Consider the following 16,818-nt stretch of genomic DNA (forward strand, 5'->3'; position numbering starts at 1 on the left):
GCAGTGGATGCAGGTGGGGGGTTATAATACTGTAGCACAGGATGACATAGGGGTCGTTATTAATTGTAGCGCGCACAAAAATAAATCTGTCTTCCTGGTCTGTTTTCAACTGTTCTACCTTCCACCTGAGAGACCTTCCTGTTATCAAGGTCACACAAGCTGCCTCAGCTATAAGGCCTCCTTCACACAGGCGACAAAGCCGCGCAATTTTGTAGCATTGCTACAATGCTACAAATCGCATGTATGAGAAGCCCGTGGTTTCCTATGGGTTCCTTCACACATGAGATGTTTTGTAGCATGCTACAAAATGACACACAAACCTTGCAGGTCCCGCGATATGCCCACGACACACAAGGTTTTGTAGCCCATGTTTCCCTATGGAGCCTTCCTCTCTGTTGCATCGCATCGCACGAAAACGCGGTTTGCATTCGATGCGATGCAACTTTGACAGTAGCAAATGCTACTGTCAAAGCTATAATCTAAGCGCTAACTGCCGGAACAAAAAAAAAACACACATACATCACCTTGGACGGGATGTCAGCCCGGCCGCAGATTCTCCCCAGGTCCCGGCACTGATCTTCTTCTCTTTTGGCTGGGGATTCAAAAATTCCCGCCTCCTGAAAGCGCTGGCTGTGATTGGCGGACACTTAGCCAATCACAGCAAGTGCTCGATGAATGGCAGTGATTGAACCAATCACAGCCATTCTTCGAGCACTGACTGTGATTGGCTAAGTGTCAGGCAATCACAGCCAGCGCTTACAGCAGCCTGCGATTTTTGAATCCCTGGCCAGAAGATGAAGAAGAAGATCAGTGTGGGGACCTGGGGAGAAGTTGCGGCGGCGCCACGGACAGCGCGGGAGAGGTGATCTATACTTTTTTTTTTTTCTCCTTTAGTTACAGCTTATTTTCGGGGTAGGGCTTATATTTCTCGCAGCGATGCAGTGTCGCCCGTGTGAAGGAGGCCTAAGTGGGCATGGATAAGGAGAGTCAGGAGAAATTAACCTGCAGCAAACTGACGATCATGTGCCTCGCTACCATTTCCAATGACATAGCTATAATAGACTTAAAGGGGTTGTCCCGCGAAAGCAATTGGGGGTAAGCACTTCCGTATGGCCATATTAATGCACTTTGTAATATACATTGTGCATTAAATATGAGCCATACAGAAGTTATTCAGTTACTTACCTCCGTCCTCGCGCTGTCACTGCGTCCCCGTCGCCATGGTGCCGTCTAATTTCTGCCACACCAGTCCATTTTAGACGCGCTTGCGCAGTCTCTTCTCTTCCCTCTGTGTACGAGCCTCTCCAGCGTGCCCGCGCGATACAGCTAGTCTGCGCATGCGCAGACGAGCTATCACTGCAGGGGAGCGCGCAGAGGCGGTTATTCAGCTCCCGGCGTCCCTTTAAACAGGGGTGAAGGAGCAGTCTTGCCTTTCACCCCGAATCAGCAGCAGCCAGCCGGGACAACCGACCAGCAGCCAGCCGGGACGATCAGCAGCCGGGAGCTACACGGGACCAGCAGCCGCCAGGGTAAGTGAGGTGTCTGTGGTGCTGTGGGCGCTGGGGGGGGTGAGGTACCGCATAAAGGTGCACTTACCTGCGCTTCTGTGTGGTCAAGAGATGGGAGAAACAGCTGTTTGCCGTTTTCTCCGGTAGACTCCACCTCCCGCTGTGACGCTTTCTGCCGACCAGCCAATGAGGCGGCTGGATCGGCGTTCCATTCATTTGCAAGTGCACGCCTCCACCGATGACGTCAGTCACCTGCTCACGTGACCGGCGTCTCGGGAGCGCGCATGAAGGCCTCCAGGAAGCGAGCGGTGCACCGTGGAACGCATCCAGGGAAACCGCAGGCGCCATCTTAGAGGGAGAAGTTTTAAAAGTCATTTTTTCTGCGAACCGGTAAGTACAATGCGGTTTATAACCGCTCAAAAGGGCTGGTTTATGACGGGGGGTGACAGGGGGAATGGGCTAATATAAAATTTTGCGTTTCTGCCTCGGGACAACCCCTTTAAAGTAATATCCCGGCGTTTCCTTGAAAAACAAAGAGTATGGAACGTTTGATGAATACAATTTGGTATCATTAAACTAATAAAGTACCAACTGAGAACAAATGAAGTGTTCTAGAACGAACAGTAAATATTACACTTATCAAGCTGTTATACGTGGCCAACCAATCTTAGGGGAAACCTACATCGTACAGTCAAATCCATCCGAAAGCAATCAGCCAAACTTGAAAGCAATGACACTTGAGGCAATTATTTCCATAGGAATCAGTGTAAATCCAATTAGTTTGTTGTAGACATTCCAAAATAAAAACACACCAAACCCCATTTAATAGAGAATAAATATGGTTTTTAGTACCAAAAACAATAAAAATAATAAATGAATATAAAAGATTACTGTAAAGGATAAATGAGCATTTAACACGTTATTGTAGATGTTACTGTGTTTTATCTGTGGTGTTACATAGGACTGCAGGTTACATCTACTACAGCATCTGTCCTCAGTGTTATCACTGTGTTCTCTGTGTTGTTACATAGCACTGCAGGTCACATGTACTGCAACATCTGTCCTCAGTGTTATCACTGTGTTCTCTGTGGTGTTACATAGCACTGCAGGTCACATCTACTTCAACATCTGTCCACAGTGTTATCACTGTGTTCTCTGTGTTGTTACATAGCACTGCAGGTCACATCTACTGCAACATCTGTCCACAGTGTTATCACTGTGTTCTGTGTTGTTACATAGCACTGCAGGTCACATCTAATACAATATCTGTCCTCAGTGTTATCACTGTGTTCTCTGTGGTGTTACATAGGACTGCAGGTCACATCTAATACAACATCTGTCCTCAGTGTTATCACTGTGTTCTCTGTGTTGTTACATAGCACTGCAGGTCACATCTACAACATCTGTCCTCAGTGTTATCACTGTGTTCTCTGTGTTGTTACATGGCACTGCAGGTCACATCTACTACAACATCTGTCCTCAGTGTTATCACTGTGTTCTCTGGGTTGTTACATAGCACTGCAGGTCACATCTAATACAACATCTGTCCTCAGTGTTATCACTGTGTTCTCTGTGGTGTTGTGCTGGATTACGGTTTCTCCAGCAGGCTTTTGGGGTATTTTGTCGCTTCCAAATTGAGTATCGTGTGCACACATCATCGAACCAGAATCAGACACCAATGTTGGTCTAAAACTGGGAGAGTCTCTAACATGTGTAGAGGCTCAGGCTTTTTATTATAACACATGACAACCGCCCTTCAATGGGCGTGCAACAGATTACATCAGTAACATATAAGATTCTCATTTGTCGGTTCATATAGAATCCCCCACCTCTCTGCCCACCTCTCTGCCCACCCTCTCTCACGTCCGCCATAGTATGGACTTTGTATTCTTTAGCTGAAGTCATCTCCGTGTAGTGATGACTCATTGTTTACCTAGCTTCAGGATGAGGAGTGGAAGGGGGCTAGACAAACACTCAGTATTAAACACAGGATATAAGGATATACACAGAGACTATGGCCCTTAACTCTTAGAAGCTGGTTGTGCAACTTGTGTAACTTCTATGTACTTAACTAACATTAGATCAGACATCCATTGTCTAGCAAATACTATGATTAGATTGTGTGTGTGTCCTTTAAACTCCTGAGCTAAAAGTCATTACAATAGCAAAATACATTTGGGTTATATTAAACGATAGACATTTTATAAATAATCATCATGTCTATCACAATCCCCCCTTAAAATGTCTATCCTCTAATTCTTTATCTAATTTTCACAGTCTTCTGCGCATGAGCCTATAACCGGAGCGCGTTGAAGGTTCGTTTTAGGGTCTTCAAGGGGGTGTAGGACTTGTCCACTCCTTCTGGGGATGCATCCAGCAAACTCATGGTGGGAGCGGCTTTTCCAGCATCAGTTTCACAGGTCTCTCTGACACAGGGGATAACACAGCAGACTAGAACAGAAAAGGTAACCATCAGTTCACATACAACAGCGACGCCCGTCTGTGCCAGGATCCTTTACCACCCGCTCATCCATGGCGAGTGCTGGTCCCAAAAGTTAGCTCTTTTTAGTTAGTGTGGTCAGCTTCTTAATAGCAACTGCGTCTTTACCCGCGGGTCACGTGTCGTCTAGGATGTAGGTATGACAAGTCTCCCCTATCATCTTTCAGACACTCCCCTTTTTAGCTAAAGTCGTCTCTAAGGCCATTCTATTTTTAAAAAAGTCATAGTCGAGGTAGGTCCTATTGGTCGACTAGTCCCTATAAGGCGTCTCCAGTATAATTTATAAACCACTACTAATTATAATAAACATAATTAATCCAGTCAACGTTTATTTACCATAATGATCAGGAAAATGGACTTGAATCTAGTTTTAACTTGGTCTCTAATTTTTAAAACTTGTCAGGTACCCCCCCTTGGCTATCCTATGACGTCAATGTACACGTGTAGATCAAAACTACCACCAGGGGTCTCTCTTCTCGCTCTAGCATAATGTTACAATATTAGTAGCGTGCACAGGTACGCACGGCGTGGGACTCCCTAATCTTCACCCACACCAATGTCCCTCCTGGAGATAGTCCTAATGGTGAACACGTCCAAGTCGCCTCACCCTTGCGTCAGGGTTTTCCCACTGCCCGTAAGTCCCTACTCCTAGGAGGGGGGGATCCCTACCTCACCTCAGAGGGAGGCCATGGATTCCCTGGGCTCATTTCCGGGCATCCATACCCTCTATCTGTACAAGTTAACACCCCACAGGGTGTGCCCTCGCCGGAACCTAAGGTCTTCTGCACTATCCCTAGGCAAATGGGAATTCCACTGACAATCCATCTTAGGAGATCGGGGCAGGCACAGTACTAGTACATTTCTCCTTTTCTTTGGTAGCGTATGTGGTTGGCATTATCGGAACTGGCTCTTCATCTTTTTCAAACAAGGGAAACGTTGGTGTCTGACAGGATGTGGAGGAGCATAAGGGCTTTACTAAGGCACACTCCCCTGTCCAATTACCCTCCAGGCGGGTCCTCTACCTCATGTCTCCACAAAGCCAGTAAACGTCTCCTAAGGACTGGACCTGATTCTGCATCTATTCCCCTCCTATCATACTGTAGGAGGAGCAATACCCGTTGGTGAGTTCCCCAAAAATCTCCCTCCACCCTGCCTATTTGCCTGGCAGGTGTAGTTTCCAGGGTAGTCAGTAATACTCTCTCCGGTGCAAAACACTTAAGTAGTTATAGAGTATTCCTTCTTCCATTTCTCACGGACAGTGTAATTAGCGGAAATGTTCGTGAAGAGACTAATAAACCACTCTTCAGCATCTACAGGGAGATTTAGGGGGACCATCCCCGAGTGTAGTCGGGCACTACCGCACACGCAACAGTTAGACTTGTTGCTCCTGTTAGCATTGTACCTCATCAACTCCAACCAGAGATTCTGGTCAGAGTAGCCAGTCGCTACTGTCAAGGTGTCCTCAAAGGTAGGGTCGGCTATGATCATCATGTTCGTCAAGGTCTTTATCTTACGGCGGAGGGGGTTAATTATGGGCACAGGACTAAGTGAAGGCTTCCATTCGGCTGCATCTACCATATCCCTTATTTTAAACTTCCCTAAGGGATCTGTCCTCCTGTACCGGTATGTCCCCAGACTATAAGTCTCCCCGTCCCCCGGGCTTGGATCTCCCATGGTTAATGTAAAAACCGCATTAAAACCAAGCAACATACTAAGTTCAGCCTTCCAATACCTGCTGTCCTTATTATTCTCAAGGAGGGTTATACGACTAATTAGGGATTTCCCGCTCCTATTTTTCTTATTTAAGGCACTTCGCGGTTTATAGGACTAGTCTATTCCTGTGTTCCATCCCACTAATCCCCAATAACAGCCTTCTCCCCAGACGTTATCAGTGGCGCAAACATATTGTATTCCCCGGGTATATAAGTCATATAACCAGCTGGACTGGGCTAAATCTGGCCTGCGGTGGGATCTTGCGCCTAGACACGGGACCACAGTACAATAGTCGAAGGAATATGCGGCTACTTGAGCATTGGACGAGTTATACTAGAAGGTAACCATACCCCCATATTCTTCCGACTAAGGATTCCAGTTGCCACCCTCCTCTCTCACTAGCCCTAACCAGAGTAATGTCTTTGGCACAACTAAGACTGGTCTCCCGGATCTGAAGCTTTCTTACAGTATGAAGCGTGGATCCATGTAAGTCTTTCGGCTAGTTTCACAGCTGTGGCAGTAGTCAGAAGCACCTGGTAGGGGCCATCAAATCGGGGCTCAGGAGCGTGCTTCCTGGGGAACTTCTTGATGCACACCCAATCCCCAGGCTGCAAGATATGTGTCCCAGTGTCTGCCTCTGAGTCTGGAAGAGAACACCTGTGCATAGGCTTTGGTTAGTTCTTTAACAACGGAAATCACATACTCAGTCAACACATCAGATTGTAATTGTAACCACTGAGGATAGTAACAACCTAGCCTTGGGGCTAGCCCAAACAATCTCGTAGGGAGATAATATATAATCCCCCCTGGGTTCATATCTAACACTGTATAAGGCTATTGGATGACAGTCTTTCCAAAGTGGCGTCATTTTTAAGTATCTTACTTTTTAGCGTGCCACTACGTCTCTCCACCTTTCCACTACACTAAAGGTGGTACAGTATGTAAAAGGCCTGGGATACACCCAGAGCAGACATGACATGTTACATTCACCTGCGAAGTTTATACCTCTGTCTGACTCTGAATCACCTCTGGTACCCCATATTCACAGTTTACCTCGTTCATGAGCTTCTTTGCGGTTACCTACTTGTTTACCTTGGTAACAGGGTCGGCCTCCAACCTGCAAAGACATCAACAACAACAAGCACGTAGTCATACTTCCCAACAAGTGGGGAGCTGAACGTAGTCAATTTGCAATCCCTGAAATGGGTAGAGTGGTCCCGGCAAGTGTGATGTGGCAAATTTACTTCTGCCCTGACTTACCCATGGCATAGATCATGCTAAACCGGACAAATGATGCAGCAGCTACAGAGAACCTAGAAGTCGCCCAACCTCTTTCAAGCGTCGTCGTCATTACTGCTTTACTAGGTGGGTCTTTCCGTCCATCAGCTGGGCCATCATGGGATACAGGAACTGTGGTGGGCAAGTGCTGTTGACCGTTCACCACACACTGTCCTGTTTCTGCTGCTCCCATATTAGTCCATTTATTCTTTCCTTCCTTGCTGGCTGGTAACTGTAAAAGTCTTTAGCATATCAAAGTCCAAATTTTTGTCAATGTCCAAAGTTTTTTTTTTTTTTTTTACCACTGACTCATGCTGTCAGTATCTTTCTTCTTTCTTCCACGGCTTGAGGGCCGCTGCCTTTGCTGCGCTGTCAGCGAGGGTGTCGTCTCTCGCCTCTCCAGTGTAGGAATCGGTGCGAACTCTCAACTTTGTCAGGTAGAAGTAGGGCCTCCATGCGACTCTGTACCGCTGCACCATTCTCAATTGGTTGTCCTGCTAAGGTAGAAAACTGTCTGGCCTTCCATATTGGGCCGTAATCATGAGCTATGCCAAATGCATACCAGGAGTCAGTGTAAAGGATTGCCAGTCTTACCTCTCGCCACTCTACTCGCCTCAGTGAGGGCCTTCCATTCCGCTTATTGTACTGTGACATGCGGAGGCAGAGCTTCTGCTTCTAGGACATCTTGTTGTGTGACCACTGCATATCCGATGTGGAGTCATCAATCCTCACCCTGATACCATCTGCAAAAAGCTCAACATATGCATTATCAACAGAGGTTCTGATAACTGTTTGCATATCTGCAGTTTCTTACTGTATTAGTACTAAATAATCGTGCTGATGTTCTATTTCACATGGCTCAGAATCTTGTTATCTTATTTCATTTATTTATTTTTTTTCAAACCCAATAGCTGATCTACAACACCTAGATCATCTATGACCCAGATCACCTATGCCTCCCCCCTTTTGAACCGCAATACTCAATGGAAAAAGAGTCATTGCGTTCAAACTAGTAAACCAAGAGGCACAAAAACAAGCACTTTGTAGGTCAAGGTGACATTGTATGCAGCGAAGTCTGAGCAAAAATCTCCTTAAAAAATTTTTTTTTTTTTTATTTCAGGTCGCAGTTAGCATTTTTTAACACAAGGGGGCGCAACACAAGTAAAATTTTACGTCACCCAGTGTAATAGTATTTCAGGGTATGACCAGCGTTTAGCTTTTACTCTCCTGTCGGAATATAATTATAGCTTCAGTGTAGACTGACACTAGAATATACAAAAGACTTAAAGAAAAACTAAAGGATACGGATGAATTAACATCCTACTCTGGGCAATTCAGTCCCTCTTTCTTCACATAAAAAGTAAAATTACTTCACCAAATTGCATGAAAAAGTTTGCTGGGTGACTATAGTGAAATTATTCCATCTGTAGGAGCCTTCCGTAACATCATCTGTCTGAGTATCCATTGGAGAAGTGGGCAGTGGAAAACAGAGCCCCTGGGAACATGAGAGAGCGTCCCCTGTCATGTATTCCCGGCCTCTGCCCCCCATGCATCAACTCCAATCTTCCATGCACTATAAACCAGCTTAGTCATCTACTATGTCCCAAGCTGCATCTCCACAAAGGTTTGTTTCCCTGAACTTATCACACATCCAAAGTGGCCACATCTTGGAGCGTAACAAAGTCTGGTCAAACAAAACCTTACTTCAGACAATCATGATGTTAGCACTGGATACAGTGGCATTGGGAAATATAGGCTTCCCAAATGCAGCAAAATGGCCGCCAGAGGCAGAAAGGGGCGGGGCTACAAATCTCCCAAGTGAGGCAAAATGGCTGCCGGAGGAACGGGCGGGGCCAGGGGCAGCAGCACTTCCAGGTGAGGCAAGATGGCTGCTGGAGGAGGAAGGGGCGGGGCCAGGTCCTGTCCCGGATGGGGAGGGACCGGAAGTAACATCACACACCCTGAAAGTGAGCACATGGGGGGAAGTAACTTCAGGGTGGGGGCAGGCCTCACTACATTTACTGCAGAGTCACACTATGTTGGATTGTAAACATTGCAAGCACGGCCGCCATTACAGGGAGGGGCCGCAGTCAACACAAAGACATTACATTGTTCATAAGCAATACACATACCCCCCCTACATGCTTTCCCCTCTTCAATCTCTTAACTACATTATACCTCCTTCTAGCAATCTAAAAACACATTTCTTTCTGCTAGGCTTCCTGCTCATCTTCTGAAAACTTTCTACAATCTATCTTATCTGTCTATAACCTGGCATTTCTTTCTGCAACTTTTCCTGATCCTTTCCCATTGTTCAGTAACCAAATCACAAGCTCTATGACCTTTGTCCTTGCTCACTTTGCTCCCCATTCTCTAAACAACCTGCGTCTATGCCTGAACCTTCTCAATCTGCTCAACTTTATGCTACCTGCTTATTCTATTCTATTCAAAGTTTCTGCACACAGTACTGTTTCTTTTGTAAAATCTGCTTTCTTCAAATCCTTCCCATATAACCCTTCTTTCCCACTCAGATTACAATACGCATTAATTCTATAAAACACAGGGAAAGACAAAGTAAACAGAAAGGGTTAATTGAGAAGTGCTCTTAGTGGCTTAACTTCAGTCCACTCTCTTACCAGCACCCCTCCCCCAATAATCAACACTGCACATTCTTTCTATAATAGCAGACAGACGGGATTACTGGAGAATACCCACAACGGCTCAAGGTATATATATATCTCATCCACCTTTATATCAACCCAAGGTATATATCTCATCTACCTTTATATCAACCCAAGGTCTACTAGCAATCCCGAAGAGCACTTCCTGTACACGTCCTAGACAGGACATTTTAGCTATACACAGAGACTGACGATTATTTTCAATGACCAAAACCTCAATAATATTCTGGAGAAATCAGCCGTCACAAAGCACGACTATACTTCATACGTATATACCTTTCCACATATGAGAACATAACACGCTCAATCATAAAGTTAAGTATACGTATCATAAATCTTCCTAACCTCACACTAGTTTTACCTAGGAGCACGTGTCACTGGCGTGTTCCCTCAGACTTAAACAGCCGAGTCCGCCCTCCCGACACATTAACCCTCACAGAATTTATCTCTTGGTCTTGTATACACAATTTTTAACCGTCTCAGACATAATATACACAGCATACAAAATACCCCTTGAGCAGGTTAAAACGGTGGTCTTTTTTCCGAGTAAGAAAGAACTATATTACCTGCCTTTCATTGATTTATCACTCTGGATCAGGAACAGGCAGAAAAGCAGTCAGAACCCAGATCACATCGGTAGATTTACATAAAGCAATCTTACCGTGTTCTGTAGATTTTCGGGCCCCTGAGTTCTGCGTGCCGTCTGCCGATCTCTGTATTTTTCCAGAATGAAAGAAATCAAAATCTCTTAACTCGGTCCACCCAGGAGATGCCAATTGTGCTGGATTACGGTTTCTCCAGCAGGCTTTTGGGGTATTTTGTCGCTTCCAAATTGAGTATCGTGTGCACACATCATCGAACCAGAATCAGACACCAATGTTGGTCTAAAACTGGGAGAGTCTCTAACATGTGTAGAGGCTCAGGCTTTTTATTATAACACATGACAACCGCCCTTCAATGGGCGTGCAACAGATTACATCAGTAACATATAAGATTCTCATTTGTCGGTTCATATAGAATCCCCCACCTCTCTGCCCACCTCTCTGCCCACCCTCTCTCACGTCCGCCATAGTATGGACTTTGTATTCTTTAGCTGAAGTCATCTCCGTGTAGTGATGACTCATTGTTTACCTAGCTTCAGGATGAGGAGTGGAAGGGGGCTAGACAAACACTCAGTATTAAACACAGGATATAAGGATATACACAGAGACTATGGCCCTTAACTCTTAGAAGCTGGTTGTGCAACTTGTGTAACTTCTATGTACTTAACTAACATTAGATCAGACATCCATTGTCTAGCAAATACTATGATTAGATTGTGTGTGTGTCCTTTAAACTCCTGAGCTAAAAGTCATTACAATAGCAAAATACATTTGGGTTATATTAAACGATAGACATTTTATAAATAATCATCATGTCTATCACAGTGTTACATAGCACTGCAGGTCACATGTAATACAACATCTGTCCTTAGTGTTATCACGGTGTTCTCTGTGTTGTTACATAGGACTGCAGGTCACATCTAATACAACATCTGTCCTCAGTGTTATCACTGTGTTCTCTGTGTTGTTACATAGCACTGCAGGTCACATCTACTGCAACATCTGACCTTAGTATTATCACTGTGTTGTCTGTGCTGTTACATAGCACTGCAGGTCACATCTACTACATCATCTGTCCTTAGCGTTATCACTGTGTTCTTTGTGCTGTTACATAGGACTGCAGGTGACATCACTGTGTTATCTGTCCTCAGCGTTAACACCGTATGTTCTCTGTGTTGTTACATAGGACTGCAGGTGGTGTCCTCTGTCCTCAGCGTTATCACCGTATGTTCTCTGCATTGTTACGTAGGACTGCAGGTGGCGTCCTCTTTCCTGAGCGTTATCACTGTGTGTTCTCTGTGGTGTTACATAGGACTGCAGGTCACATCTACTACATCATCTGTCCTTAGCGTTATCACTGTGTTCTTTTTGCTGTTACATAGGACTGCAGGTGGCATCATTATCTATCCTCCGCTTCCTTAGTGTGTTATCAGTGGTGTTACATAGGAGTGCAGGTGACATCACTGTTTTATATGGGTAAACATGGCCACTTACATTACACTCCAGTACTGCTTTACTAGCGCCCACAGCGACGCTAGAGAAGGGTTGGTTACGTTTCAGCATCAGGAGGAGGCGCTGAGCAGTAGACCACGTGGGCCATGTCAGCAGCGAGGCCACGTGGGCCGGTGGCCGCCAATGGAATTAGAAGCAGCCAGTAAAACTAGAGGCAAAATTCTGGCATGAGAAATCAGTGAAACTGGATATCGGCTGAACTAGAAGACAACCAAACTAGAGGTTTGACTGTAAAGCTAAAATTCAGCTGTACCTGAGGTAATGTATAAAATTAGTGTTGTGAAAAAGACTAAAAGAAAGGGAACCGACGTTAATCTATAAAGAATTTACTAGGGGGCCTGATAGGTTTGTGAATAACAGATTTCAGTGCCAGCGGAGCAGGAAAAAAGGACCCCACAAGATGGGACGAAGGACATTTACCACCTTCGGGTCACACCACTGCCTCTCCCCCTGTGCCCCAGCCTGTCACACAGGCACGAGCGCCTCCCGGCCTGCACCCACACCCTCACCTCCACCGTCCTCCACTCCATCTAGCAATGTCTCTCAGCGCAGCATTCAGCTGCGCATCCAACAAGCGTTGGAGCGAAAGCGCAAATACGCCGCCACGCACCCGCACGCTCAAGCTTTAAACGTGCACATTGCCAAATTGATCAGCCTGGAGATGCTGCCGTATAGGCTTGTGGAAACGGAGGCTTTCAAAAACATGATGGCGGCGGCGGTCCCGCGCTACTCGGTCCCAAGTCGCCACTATATTTCCCGATGTGCCGTCCCAGCCCTACACCAGCACATCTCCCGCAACATAAATCATGCCCTCACCAACGTGGTTACTGGGAAGGTCCACTTAACCACGGACACGTGGACAAGTACTGGTGGGCAGGGCCACTATATCTCCCTGATGGCACATTGGGTGAACTTGGTGGAGGCTGGGACCGAGTCAGAGCCTGGGACCGCTCACATCCTACCCACACCCAGAATAGCGGGTCCTACCTCGGTGCTGGTATCTGTGGCGATTTATGCCACCTCCTCCAAACCATCCCCCTTCTCCTCCGCCATGTCTACCTCTCAATTAAGAAGTGTGAGCATGTCACCAGCAGTTGGTAGAGCGCAGCGTGGCAGCACAGCGGTGGGCAAGCGTCAGCAGGCCGTGCTGAAACTACTCAGCTTAGGTGACAAGAGGCACACGGCCCACGAACTGCTGCAGGGTCTGACAGAGCAGACCGACTTCTGGCTTTCACTGCTGAGCCTCCAACCGGGCATGGTCGTGTGTGACAACGACCGTAACCTGGTGGCGGCTCTGCAGCTTGGCAGCCTCACGCACGTGGCATGCCTCACTCACATCTTCAATCTGGTGGTTCAGCAGTTTCTGAAAAACTACCCCCACTTGTCTGACCTGCTCGGCAAGGTGCGCGGCGTCTGCGCACATTTCCGCAATTTCACCACGGACGCTGCCACCCTGAGGACCCTGCAACATTGGTTTAATCTGCCAGAGCACCGACTGCTGTGCGACGTGCCCACACGTTGGAATTCTACGCTCCACGTGTTGGCCAGGCTGTATGAGCAGCGTAGAGCAATAGTGGAATACCAGCTCCAACATGGGCGGCGCAGTGGGAGTCAGCCTCCTCAATTCTTTACTGAGGAGTGGGCATGGATGGCAGATATCTGCCAGGTCCTTGGAAACTTTGAGGAGTCTACCCAGATGGTGAGCGGCGATGCTGCAATCATTAGCATTACCATCCCGCTGCTTTGCCTGCTGAGAAGTTCGCTGCAAAGCATAAGGGCCGACGCTTTGCGGTGGGAACTGGAGACAGGGGATTACAGTATGTTGCTTGATAGCCAAACCACCATCATGTCTATATCTCAACGTGTTTTTGGAGGAGGAGGAGGAGGAAGAGGAGGGGGAAGGGGAGGAGGAGGGGGAAGAGACAGCTGGCCACACTGCAGAGGGTTCCCATGCTGCTTGCCTCTCATCTGTTCAGAGTGTATAGGCTGTAGAGGAGAAGGAGGATCCTGAAAGCCATCTTCCTAGTGAAGACAGCAATGTGTTGCATACTGGTACCCTGGCACACATGGCTGACTTCATGTTAGGCTGCCTTTCCCGTGACCCTCGCGTTAGACGTATTTTGGCCAAGACGGATTACTGGGTGTACACCTTCTCGACCCACGGTATAAGGAGTACCTTTCCACTCTCATTCCCGAAGTAGAAAGGGGTACGGGAGTGATGCAATACCACAAGGCCCTGGTGGAAAAAGTGATGCTAAAGTTCCCATCTGACAGCGCTAGTTGCTGAAGACGTAGTTCCGAGGGCCAAGTAGCAGGGGAGGAGCGGGGAGCAGGCAGCATGTCCATTGCATGCAGGGGAACAATGTTACTGGGGTCCGCCTATACTTTTGCTACAGAAATATTTCTGGGGTCCGCCTATACTTTTGCTACAGAAATGTTTCTGGGGTCCGCCTATACTCTTGGTATACCAATGTTTCAGGGGTTCGCATACACTCTTGCCACAGAAATGTTACTGGGGTCCACCTATACTTTTGCTACAGAAATGATAAAGGGGCTGCCTATACTTTTGCTACAGAAATGTTACTGGGGTCTGCCTATACTTTTGCTACAGAAATGTTACAGGGGTCTGTCTATACTTTTGCTACAGAAATGTTACTGGGGTCCGCCTATACTTTTGCTACAGAAATGTTACTGAGGTCCGCCAATACTTTTGCTAGAGAAATGTTTCTGGGGTACGCCTACACTCTTGCCACAGAAATGTTACTGGGGTCTGCCTATATTTTTGCTACAGAAATGTTACTGGGGTCCGCCTAAACTTTTGCTACAGAAATGTTACTGGGGTCCGCCTATACTTTTGCTACAGAAATGGTACTGGGGTCCGCCTATACTTTTGCTACAGAAATGTTTCTGGGGTCTGCCTATACTTCTGCTACAGAAATGTTACAGGGGTCCGCCTATACTTTTGCTACAGAAATGTTACTGGGGTCCGCCTATACTTTTTGCTACACAAATGTTACTGGGGTCCGCCTATACTTTTTGCTACAGAAATGTTACTGGGGTCCGCCTATACTTTTTGCTACAGAAATGTTACTGGGGTCCGCCAATACTTTTGCTAGAGAAATGTTTCTGGGGTACGCCTACACTCTTGCCACAGAAATGTTACAGGGGTCTGCCTATATTTTTGCTACAGAAATGTTACTGGGGTCCGCCTAAACTTTTGCTACAGAAATGTTACTGGGGTCCGCCTATACTTTTGCTACAGAAATGTTACTGGGGTCCGCCTATACTTTTGCTACAGAAATGGTACTGGGGTCCGCCTATACTTTTGCTACAGAAATGTTTCTGGGGTCCGCCTATACTTTTGCTACAGAAATGTTTCTGGGGTCCGCCTATACTCTTGGTATACCAATGTTTCAGGGGTTCGCATACACTCTTGCCACAGAAATGATAAAGGGGCTGCCTATACTTTTGCTACAGAAATGTTACTGGGGTCTGCCTATACTTTTGCTACAGAAATGTTACAGGGGTCTGTCTATACTTTTGCTACAGAAATGTTACTGGGGTCCGCCTATACTTTTGCTACAGAAATGTTACTGAGGTCCGCCTATACTTTTGCTACAGAAATGTTACTGGGGTCCGCCTATACTTTTGCTAGAGAAATGTTTCTGGGGTACGCCTACCCTCTTGCCACAGAAATGTTACAGAGGTCTGCCTATATTTTTGCTACAGAAATGTTACTGGGGTCCGCCTAAACTTTTGCTACAGAAATGTTACTGGGGTCCGCCTATACTTTTGCTACAGAAATGGTACTGGGGTCCGCCTATACTTTTGCTACAGAAATGTTACTGGGGTCCGCCTATACTTTTGCTACAGAAATGGTACTGGGGTCCGCCTATACTTTTGCTACAGAAATGTTACTGGGGTCTGCCTATACTTTTGCTACAGAAATGTTACTGGGGTCTGCCTATACCTTTGCTACAGAAATGTTACTGGGGTCCGCTTATACTTTTGCTACAGAAATGTTACTGGGGTCCGCCTATACTCTTTTTTTTTTTTTTTTTTTTATATTAATTCACTTTTTATTGAAATTTTCTTAGACATAGTGTTCAACATTACAACCTGACATAGGGGCATTTTGATTGACCGAGGCATTACATCAATTTGTTCAATCAGAACATATGTACAGTGTTGTATATTACAGTGTTGAATGATTATATTTTCTTAGCCAAACATAGGTCCCGGCCACCCCCTCCGGTCCAGACATCCAGGCTTCCAGGCTTTATTCTCTGGGCCAGGGTGGGCGGCAGCGACCACTCTCCGGATATGTTCTTGCACCTGTACCTTTATTAACTTTATAAATTGTTAAAATAGTGAAATGGTAATAACCGGGGTAAGAGGGGAGATGGGGAGAGGGGTAGAAGGGGGGGGGCAAGGTGGGGCGGGGTGGTCTCTGTTGTCCGCATTAAGACTTCCATCGTTTATTTTACGGTTTATTCCACTTAGTTGTTTATAACTCATGTCTCTGGTGCCACCATGGGCGCACCCTCATCCATTCATTGAAATATAAGTAAATAATGTTTTTCTTCATTTTTCTTCAGGGTTTGGAGGTAACCCGCCCCAGCGTAATCACACCGGGGCAGGTGGTCACGTCCGTTTCGGGATATTGCGGGGAGGCAGCCCTCCGGGTGGTGTTTCACCCGTTGCTCCTTTGTTGGGTGTAACCCCGGTCGCACCAGAGAGTCTCGGCACGGCAAAAAAGGCATTAATCGTGTCTACCGTCTGGGAAGGCAAGGTGGTATGAGACTACTGCGCTAACTCGGTTCCCAGTATGTGTTGTTTAAAGGTTGTGTTTGCTATGTGGGGAAGAATGTGATCAGCTAATGTCTTTTCTTGTTTGCTGTTTAATAATGTCGTTACGCCATTGTGGTCTATTCGCCATTCCAGTGGCATCTGATGGGAAGGGCATTGTGGGAGCTCTGTCGGAGCTGATTTCCATCGAAATAGAAATGTTCGATCTGGGGGGG

At 46.5% G+C, this 16,818-nt stretch overlaps 1 protein-coding gene and 1 long non-coding RNA gene across 2 annotated transcripts in view; one reads left to right on the plus strand and one right to left on the minus strand.

Annotated features, from left to right (window-relative positions):
• The window catches only part of LOC136629133 (zinc finger protein 665-like), a 94,375-nt gene that overhangs the window by 54,822 nt on the left and 22,735 nt on the right, over positions 1–16,818 (plus strand). The gene's annotated exons all lie outside the window — the stretch shown is intronic.
• LOC136629242 (uncharacterized) lies at positions 3,188–8,292 on the minus strand. Its single transcript, XR_010792934.1, has 2 exons — positions 7,625–8,292; positions 3,188–7,518 (listed from the first exon to the last, which is right to left on the minus strand). It is a non-coding gene; the product is annotated as an uncharacterized lncRNA (long non-coding RNA).

Source organism: Eleutherodactylus coqui, chromosome 5 (assembly GCF_035609145.1).
Source record: "Eleutherodactylus coqui strain aEleCoq1 chromosome 5, aEleCoq1.hap1, whole genome shotgun sequence".
In the NCBI taxonomy this organism is placed as follows: domain Eukaryota; kingdom Metazoa; phylum Chordata; class Amphibia; order Anura; family Eleutherodactylidae; genus Eleutherodactylus; species Eleutherodactylus coqui.